The sequence below is a fragment of the Schistocerca cancellata genome, chromosome 10 (assembly GCF_023864275.1).
Source record: "Schistocerca cancellata isolate TAMUIC-IGC-003103 chromosome 10, iqSchCanc2.1, whole genome shotgun sequence".
Lineage (NCBI taxonomy): Eukaryota > Metazoa > Arthropoda > Insecta > Orthoptera > Acrididae > Schistocerca > Schistocerca cancellata.
The window spans coordinates 165,787,755-165,798,057 of record NC_064635.1 but is presented as its reverse complement, the minus strand read 5'-3'; positions in this window follow the sequence as shown (position 1 = coordinate 165,798,057).

Sequence of the window (10,303 nt, the reverse complement as noted above, 5' to 3'; positions counted from 1 at the left end):
ACTCCTGGATAACGTTCACTAAACTTCAAAGTCCTGGGTTCGGTCGCCGGCTACAGCCCCTCGGTCCGACAGTGCCTGCACGCCGCCAGCAGTCCTGCCCTGCCCTGGCGCTGCGGACCTCCTCGCTGCTCCGTTCGAAGCCGAACTATGGGCACCAGAACGCAGGCAGCATTTAAATAACTGGACATTGAAAACCACACAAGATACACATGGATCGGCAAAGACAATTTCACAATGTCTCAAACAATACCAAAACTAGTCACTGTGAAACAACGCGGACCAATTATAAGTCGTCACAAACACGGAGACGCCAGAAGCGGTCGGAAAACCAAATGCACATCGTGTGCTGCGACGACCGACCGAACGACCAACCAACGGTCGTCCCAACTCAAGTCAGGCACGGAAAAGATCCCAATATAAATCGTCGACTGACAACTTGGTGCCATGAGGGCACTTCGACGGGCACACACACACACACACACACACACACACAGGTGTAAGTTGCACCACTCGAATATCACGGACGCCAGGTGACGTTGGCACCCCGGGGAACGAACGTGTCGACAGGCTGGCCAAAGGGGCGATCGATGCCCCAGCTTTGGAGATCGACCTCCCGGCTCGTGATCAGCAGTTGGTGTTGCGCCGTAAGGTGCTTGGGATGTGGACTGATGAGTGGCGTGGCCTGACATCCCCGAATAAACTGCGGGCTGTTAAGGGGCTCCGGAACGCCCTATACTTGCAATGTTAAAATAACGCTTATAAATTACATCTTTCCTCACAAAGTATTTAAGGTAGGAAGTTGAACTTTTTACAGATTATTTATTGGAATATGGGCTACAACGTAACACAGGGATTTTACAAAATTTTAGTTCAGTTATTAAAGATGATTTTTTTTCAATTGTAATGAAAATTCACATTTTTTTGCAATTTTTATTTGTATATTCAAAAATATACAGTTTTTTGAAAAAAGGCTGTGTTACATTATGCAGAAGGTACTGTGTAACATTTAGTGAAAGTTTGAAACAAATATGTTTGGAAGATCCTTAGAAAACATGTAATTAGTATGAGAAAATAAAAGTTTTGGGAATCGAGCGACAAAGATTTGATTATCTTTTTAGTGCATTTCAGGTCCATAGGATGGATTATCTTCATCCTCTGCAAACTCCTCCTTCAGCTTCCTCTTGTTCCTCCTCCTGTTTACTCTTGCTTGTATTTCTAGACTCTTTACAGCCCTGTCTGCAGCCCGAAGGCGTTCCTTGTCTAAAGCAAGCATCGCTCGTACCATGTTAGAATGTTATTATTTACAGTAATAACACATACCTTTGGCTTTCCAACATTTCTCTTTTTCTTAAAAGCCTTCAGAGGATTTCTAATAACTTTACTTTTACTCATTATTATACTTCAACAAAACAGAGACGCAAGAAACAGAATTAATTACAAATATTTTCGAGATAACGACAGAGTAAATAAACATGGAACAATCGACAATCACACCAGCGATATATATTGAACCATCACAGGTTAGCCACAACACATACTTTATCTCACATCACTAAAATGTACCTGATGAACACGGACGTTAATAATAACACCATTTGACAGCAGTTTAACAGCGCCACAGTGGGTCACGCCCATGTAGAACACATTTCAAAAAAAAATTAAAAATAGTTGTAGTCTTCGGAATTGAATAAATTATATATCTATTAAAAGGTAATAGTCTGCAGATTCATAAAACGCAAAAAAGTAAAAATTGAACTTTTCATGATTTTGAGCCTTTCCGGAGCCCCTTAACAGGACGACCGATGTGTGGCGGTCCTCCCTGCGGGCTTCTCGCAGGGACTCTGTCGTCCTGTGTCGGCTCCGCATCGGCCATACCTACCTGACGCACGGCCATCTTTTGCGTCAGGAGCATCCCCCCCCCCCCTCCCCCTGTGTCGATGTGGGTCCCGGCTGACGGTCGCCCACATTCTGTTGGAGTGTCCCCCACTGCACACCCTCCGGCTGTCTTTTAATCTCCCAGGCACTTTGCCTTTGGTTTTATGCGACGATGCCTCCATGGCTGACGACGTTTTAAATTTTATCCGTGGTAGTCATTTTTTATGGTTCCATTTACGGAGGTCCTGCACCTTTCTGTGTCTCTTGTCCTCGAGTCTCTCATATTTGGTTGCAGACTTTACTGTGTAGTCGGATGGTTGACTCTTTCCCTTTTTTTTTTTTTTGTTCTCGTGGTCAGTCAACCAGTCGCCGGCCATCTTCTTTTCTTCTGTTTCTTTCTGTCTGGCGTTCATCTGTACTACTCTTGTCTGTAGTGTTCGTTGCCGCATTTGTGTTCTTTCAGTGCCTGGGGGGGAGTCTCTCTCCCCTTGGGGTTTTACCTGCTCCGCAAATTTACGTCTTGCCTGTTTTTGGAATGGGGGACTGATGACCTTAGCTGTTTAGTTCCCCTTAAACATCCCAACAACCACCACCACCGAATATCACCGCCCATTCAACTAAAACTCGCTGAATCGGTTCCTTGACGTGGTCGTCCTCTCTCTCGCGACCACATCCTTCTGTCGGACAGTGCATTTGTGTCGCCAGCTGGTTGTCCGGCCCACACTGCTGCTCCATCCCAACTCAACTCTCTGGACAGACGACGACCCGGAAACACTAGAGGCCGCTCCAAAGATGGTAGCACAGTACACGCTGTCGATAAGCGCTGCTGCTTCCACTCACAGACAAGGCGAGCAAACGTAGTGGCGCCAATGAACACACTATCGCTATTACAAGATATAAGCTATGAAGGGCATCAACGCAATCCGGACGCGGCTCAGGTACCTTTCGGAGTTATTGGTTACCTTTTTCTTGAATGTTGTTGAACGTAATGCACATGTAGTAATCTGAAACGTACAGTGCTAAATCTACCGCGCTGTGCTACATTGGTACTCCTGTACCCTCTGTGAAACTTGGCATCAGAATCGCGAGCACACCTTCAGCTGTGCACGTTAAAGAGAGTTCAAGCACATGCGCAACTGACGTGACGTAACTGCCCTGTGGCCCAAATACGAACAGATTTGATAAACAATGTGCACGGTTTATGGTGTGCACAGCTTGCCCTTTCCGCTCAACTACAAGTTTACGTCAGTGCCTCCAGGTGGTAGCACGGTGCGGCAGGCTTTTATCCCCATTCGTTTCGCATAAATCCCACTAGATTGTTGCACACTCCTCAGATATAGAGTTCACTCACTATATGTAGTAAAATTAGATCGGACGTCAATACACGTTATAGTTACACTGACAGAAATACGTATTTTGTGGGATTATGAATAAGAAATAACATATTAAGTTTGGATTTTATCATACACAATCCATCTGAGGCGCTGAGAGCCATAAAGTACATCATAATCGATTGTGAGACTGTAGCATTTATTCATGCTTCTGATATCTGTTATGATGGGTCAGGTTTATCTGTGCTGTAGTCCCACATTGTGTATATGAACATTCACGAAAAGGTGCCTCGCCGGTTTCTTTGGTATTCAGTTAAATGTGGTCTCGACGATGATGCGCTTTTAGCCCTTAAGGCTCTCAGCGCCTCATTTCTAGTGCAGGCAAGCGATGATGGTTTAGACAGTGGTACTTGAAATTAATCATTTCCACAATCGGCAGTTAGCGTTTGGGGTTGGTTGTTTACTGTGCTGGAATCTGATTTCCTGTGCAGTGTCAACATGACCTGTGTTGAACCTGCTTTAGGTGGTAACAGAAAAGAAAATTATCAGGAAAAAAATAGCGACAAAGGAATTAGGACCTCCCAGACCAGATCCATTGACTGAGAAAGTGACGAAATCAAATGTGCGTGACTACAAGCGAGCAAAGAAGTATATAATAAGCATAAGTTGTTGTGTGGGTGCAACATAAGAATGTCTGATTTTCAGTCCACAAGTAATACATCTGTTCGAAGTCTTATACATTCGTGCACACAAAAATTTTAACTGGAGAGTAATGAAACCTTACATATAATTTCGTTCTTGCCCTAAACTGTACTTAATTATGTACAAAATAACAAATGTACCCAAAAACAATTCTTTCTTTTCTTCAGACAGGTTATGCACATTATGATTATTATTATTGTTACTGTTACTGTTGTTATTGCGAGGCGTAATCGGAAAGTAAGGTCCGAGAAGGTGTGAAATGGGAACCATTGTCAAAATCAGATGGAACTTTGCACAGATGTATTGGGCAGTGTCTTAGTGTCCTTGTCTATCGCTTCACGTCGCTCTTTTCGATTCAGAACGCAAAGTGACCACGTAGAAATGCCTAAAACAAACTGTCTCTGTCCGAGTATGTGGAACTGGCGAGAGATTCGCCTGAAGCTATGCAGCCCACGTAACATAAATGTCAAGCGTTTCTTTTTTCAAGACAGTTTTCAGCCACACTTTGGAGGGGCAATGAAGACCATCCTTCAACGTTTTCGATGGGCAGTGTTTGATAACCTACAGTACAGCCCTTAGCGGGCTCCCTCCGGTGTTCATCTATGCTCACATGAACTGCTGCCTACGAAGACAACATTTTGGCACAAACAACGAAAGGCAGATCAGCGTAGGGAACTGGCGGGAAGCACAGGCCGCCGCTTTCTGTGACGAGGGTACTGAACAGTATATTTTTTCATTTAGCTACCGATCAGACCTTACTTTCGGAACAGCCCTCGTATTATTATCACTATTGGTAGTGGCTGCATTTGTATAAATATGTTGATAAATGTAACTAGTATACAGGAGATGCTACTAACGCCCGAAATGTATGCTCATGAGCCGCAAGTTGTCGACCAGAACCTTGATGAGTATACCTGTCCTCTCCACCGCATTTGGACGAAAATAGGGCAACTGTCATATCTGAACGTCGCGAGAATCTTGATAATGCGCAATTTGACCTGCCTGCCAAAAGCAGACTAACAATGAGGCCCCTTTGAGACTCTACGAGTTTCTGGCGACACTGTCTCAGACGAGTACATTACATGACTGTGCCCTTCACAATGATCACCAAGCATCTGACGCCTTTCACGCCCCTTATACACCGTATCAAACCTGGTAACAACACAAGCGGCACCAATGCGATCTGGTGGCCTGTGCACCAATCACAGAAAATTTCAAAACTCCCCTTTTACATACCCGGCAAGGTGTGTACGTGTTGACGTCCAAACAAGTCTCCTAGGTGCTTAAGGGGCACCGGAAAGGCTCAAAATCATGAAAAGTTCAATTTTTACTTTTTTGCGTTTTCTGAATATGCAGACCTTTTAATAGATATATAATTTATTCAATTCTGAAGACTACAACTATTTTTAATTTTTTTTTTGAAATGTGTTCTACATGGGCGTGACCCACTGTGGCGCTGTGCGATATGTTAATTACCTTGGTGACGGTGATTCTAAAAGTTTCAAACATGTTCAAGGACTGAAGCCCTATGGTGATGATGTTGTAGTCCAGAAATTTGAGTGTATTGGACACGTACAGAAGCGAATGGGAACAAGACTTCGGCGACTGAAAGCTTCGTACAAAAAACAAAAACTCAGTGATGGTAAAGGGTTGGATGGGAAGGGAAGGTTAACTGACAGTGTAATTGACAAAATACAGAACTATTATGGAATGGCTATTAGGCAAAATACACAAAGTGTCGACGAAATGAAGAAGGCTGTTAGGGCTCTTTTTTTTTTCATACTTCTTCAACCGATGAAAATCCCCAACATAGCTTGTGTCCCAAAGAAGAAGACAGTTGGTGTAAATATAACAAAGGATTGCTAACTGGTGAAATGTACACTCATAAGCATAGTCTGCCTCATGCAATAATGGAGGTGATAGAACCTATTTTCAGAGACTTAGCAGCACCTGAACTGTTGAAAAAGTGTATTCACGGAAAAACTCAAAACCCCAATGAAAGTGTAAATAGTGTTATATGGTCGAGAATCCCCAAGACTGTATTTGTTGGAATAGAAACACTTCACTTTGGTGTGTATGATGCTGTTGCGACTTTCAATGATGGCAACATTGTAAGGTGCAAGGTATTTAGAAATATGGGAATGAAGATAGGTTCTAACATGGTAAGAGCGATGCTTGCTTTAGACAAGGAACGCCTACGGGCTGCAGACAGGGCTGTAAAGAGTCTAGAAATACAAGCAAGAGTAAACAGGAGGAGGAACAAGTGGAAGCTGGAGGAGGCGTTTGCAGAGGATGAAGATAATCCATCCTATGGACCTGGAATGCACTAAAACGTTAATCCAATCTTTGTCGCTCGATTCCCAAAACTTTTATTTTCGCATACTAATTACATGTTTTCTAAGGATCTTCCAAACATATTTGTTTCAAACTTTCAGTAAATGTTACACAGTACCTTCTGCATAATTTAACACAGAATTTTTCCAAAAAACTGTATATTTTTGAATATATAAATAAAAAATTGCAAAAAAATGTTGTGAATTTTCATTACAATTGAAGAAAAATCATCTTTAATAACTGAACTAAAATTTTGTAAAATCCCTGTGTTAAGTTGTAGCCCATATTTCAATAAATAATCTGTAAAAAGTTCAACTTCCTACCTCAAATACTTTGTGAGGAAAGATGGAATTTATAAGCGTTATTTTAACATTGCAAGTATATGGCGTTCCGGAGCCCCTTAACTCGTTTTGTCGGGCAGGGTACGTAAATTGTCGCCCATCTCTAGCAGTGCCACACAGCCACACAAACGGCTATCGGCTCAATGTGGGCGCAGAGCGTGCAGGCCCTCTGAGCGAGGGCGAAGACACTCCTCCAGTGACCGAGGCGGGTCACGCCAGGCGCGGCCGAAATATTTCCGGCGGCGCAACGACAATAAACAGGCGTGTGTTTGCCGCAGGCTGCAGCGCTGGCCGCCAAACAACGCCAGTGGTCGGCTCGAGACTGTGGTTGGCGGTGAACCTCGGCACAGGGGGCGCCGTGATTTTCTTTGGCAGTGCGTGCGCTTGAGAGCGTAACTGCGTGTGCGAAGTTTGCTGAGGGTAATGTAACTAAACAGCTCTGCGGAACTGAAGGCCGAAATAAACATTCGCATCATGCGTCACTGCCAAGCAACATAGAGGAAATGGATGAAATATGGACAGTACATACAATGAACAACTACAGTGTAGTCTAAAGTGTAACTGCAAGAAATGCCCAATAAGACATACAGAAATGAACTTTTCTTCAAAGATAGAATCACAGTGAGATCACCGTGATTCATGATGGTTCCCTGGACAGTACATCTACATCTACATTTATACTCCGCAAGCCACCCAACGGTGTGTGGCGGAGGACATTTTACGTGCCACTGTCATTACCTCCCTTCCCTGTTCCAGCCGCGTACGGTTCGCGGGAAGAACGACTGCCGGAAAGCCTCCGTGCGTACTCGAATCTCTCTAATTTTACATTCGTGATCTCCTCGGGAGATATAAGAAGGGGGACGCAATATATTCAATACCTCACCCAGAAAAGCACCCACTCGCAACCTCGACAGCAAGCACACCGCGATGCAGAGCGCCTCTCTTGCAGAGTCTGCCACTTGAGTTTGCTAAACACCTCCGTAACGGTATCACGCTTACCAAATAACCCTGTGACGAAACGCGCCGCTCTTCTTTGGATCTTCTGTATCTCCTCTGACAACCCAACTTGGTACGGATCCCACACTGATGAGCAATACTCAAGTATAGGTCGAACGAGTGTTTTGTAAGCCACCTCCTTTGTTGATGGACTACATTTTCTAAGGACTCTCCCAATGAATCTCAGCGTGGCACCCGCCTTACCAACAATTAATTTTATACGATCATTCCACTTCAAATCGTTCCGCACGCATACTCCCAGATATTTTACAGAAGTAACTGCTACCAGTATTTGTTCCGTTATCATATAATCATATAATAAAGGATCCTTCTTCATACGTATTCGCAATATATTACATTTGTCTATGTTAAGGGTCAGCCACTCCCTGCACCAAGTGCCTACCCGCTGCACATCTTCCTGCATTTCGCTGCAGTTTTCTAATGCTGGAACTTCTCTGTATACTAGAGCATCATCCGCGAAAAGCCGCATGGAACTTCCGACACAATCTACTAGGTCATTTATATATGTTGTGAAAAGCAATGGCCCCATAACACTCCCCTGTGGTACGCCAGACGTTACTTTAACGTCTGTAGATGTATCTCCATTGAGAACAATATGCTGTGTTCTGTTTGCTAAAAATTCTTCAATCGAGCCACACAGCTGGTCTGATATTCCGTAGGCCCTTACTTTGTTTATCAGGTGACAGTGCGGAACTGTATCGAACGCCTTCCGAAAGTCAAGGAAAATGGCATCTACCTGGGAGCCTGTATCTAATATTTTCTTGGTCTCATGAACTAATAAAGCGAGTTGGGTCTCACACGATCGCTGTTTCCGGAATCCATGTTGATTCCTACAGAGTAGATTCTGGGTTTCCATAAATGACATGATACGCGAGCAAAGAACATGTTCTAAAATTCTACAACAGATCGATCTCAGAGATATAGGCCTACAGTTTTGCTCGACGACCCTTCTTGAAAACTGGAACTACCTGTGCTCTTTTCCAATCATTTGGAGCCTTCCGTTCCTCTAGAGACTTGCGGTACACGGCTGTTACAAGTGGGCCAAGTTCTTTCGCGTACTCTGTGTGGAATCGAATTGGTATCCCGTCAGGTCCAGTGGACTTTCATCTGTTGAGTGATTTCAGTTGCTTTTCTATTCCTTGGTCACTTATTTCGATGTCAGCAGTACAAAAGGCAGAACATAATTGTTAATAAGGTGTCTGATGACCACTGACGGCAATGTATGCTGGGCAACGAATTCCCATAGTGGCCAAATTGTTGGTAACGAATTCTCGTGGTAGGGCGTTACATTCCTCAACCAGTGCGTCTGACAGCTGTCAGATGATAGATAATTGGTGCATCTGCACGTGCTGCAATTTGTCTTCCTAACGCATCCCACACGTGCTCCATGCGATTTAAATAGGTTAACGGGCAGGCCAGTCTGTTCGTCAAATATCCTCCCGTTCCAAGAGGTCCTCCACTTGCGCTGTTCGATGCGCTGTGCATTGTCGTGCATAAAAATGAAGTCGTAGCCGTATGCACCCCTTAAAAAGACGTTCATGGAGACGTGGCCTAGTGTCGCAATAATTTAGACCGATTAGTGCACAATTTTCAAAGATCTGAAGGTCACTAAGTCTATGCAACATTATGCCTTCCTATATTATAATGCCTGGACAAGCAAAACGATTATATTCCACATAGATCCTGGGTGTATTACGTGTTCCGTCTCGACATATGAGAGTGGGTCTCTGAATAAATTTATCCTTTCTGATCGTCTTCTTGCGTATGTCTCTCAGTTACCTACTCTACTATACTCTAGCAGTTCTCTCTATGTATACCTAAAGTTGTTTGGCAGTGGCGCATCATGCGAAAGATAGTTTTGTTCTTCCGGTTTCCATGCCCATGTAATTGACTGGCAGAGGATACCTGTGCTCTTAGTTGTTACTTGTTATCATACTTAGTAGCGCCAACTGACATTGGTAAAGACATTCCACCCCGGGAATGCGACTACTGCCTAATAAACATACTCGCGATACCATTCGTTTTTAAGTTTTTACCATCTAAAAGGGCGACAATAGCTAAGTGGCGATTAAGACGACCATCTGGCTTAAGAATATATTTACATTAGTTAAGAACCCGGCTTCCAATTCTATTAGTCCTCTTCAACTTCCCCACCAATCTCTGTCCTCTTCCCCCTCTCCCTCCTTGCCCCTCTCTGTGCATATCTTCCTCCCGACTCTGTATCTCCTGCTGCCCAACTCTCTCTCTCCACCTGCTAACCCCGTCCTCTCTCCCACCATCTACCTGCTCCTCCCCCTGCTCCTCCAAAGTCTCCTTGTCCACCGTCCACCTACTCCATCCATCTCTGTCCATCTCCTCCTTTAACTCCATCTCATTCTATTGATTGGCGACTCCATGGAGTGCTGTGTGCACAACGACCACATATGTTAAATTAAAAGGAAGGTCAGCGTTGGCCGTAATATTGATGTTTTATTGATAGCAAAATATGATACTTGTGCGTATGAGTTTAATTTGTACACCACAGCACTGAAGATGATCACCATGTGATTGAAAATTGATTTTGCTATCAATAAACCATCAATATTACGGCCAACGCTGACCTTCCTTTTAATTTACGATCTCATTCTGTTTCCCCTGTATCCTCGCCACCAATGTCTCGTTCTTCTCCCTCTGTGTCCAAATCCTTGTTTCACATACCTCCAT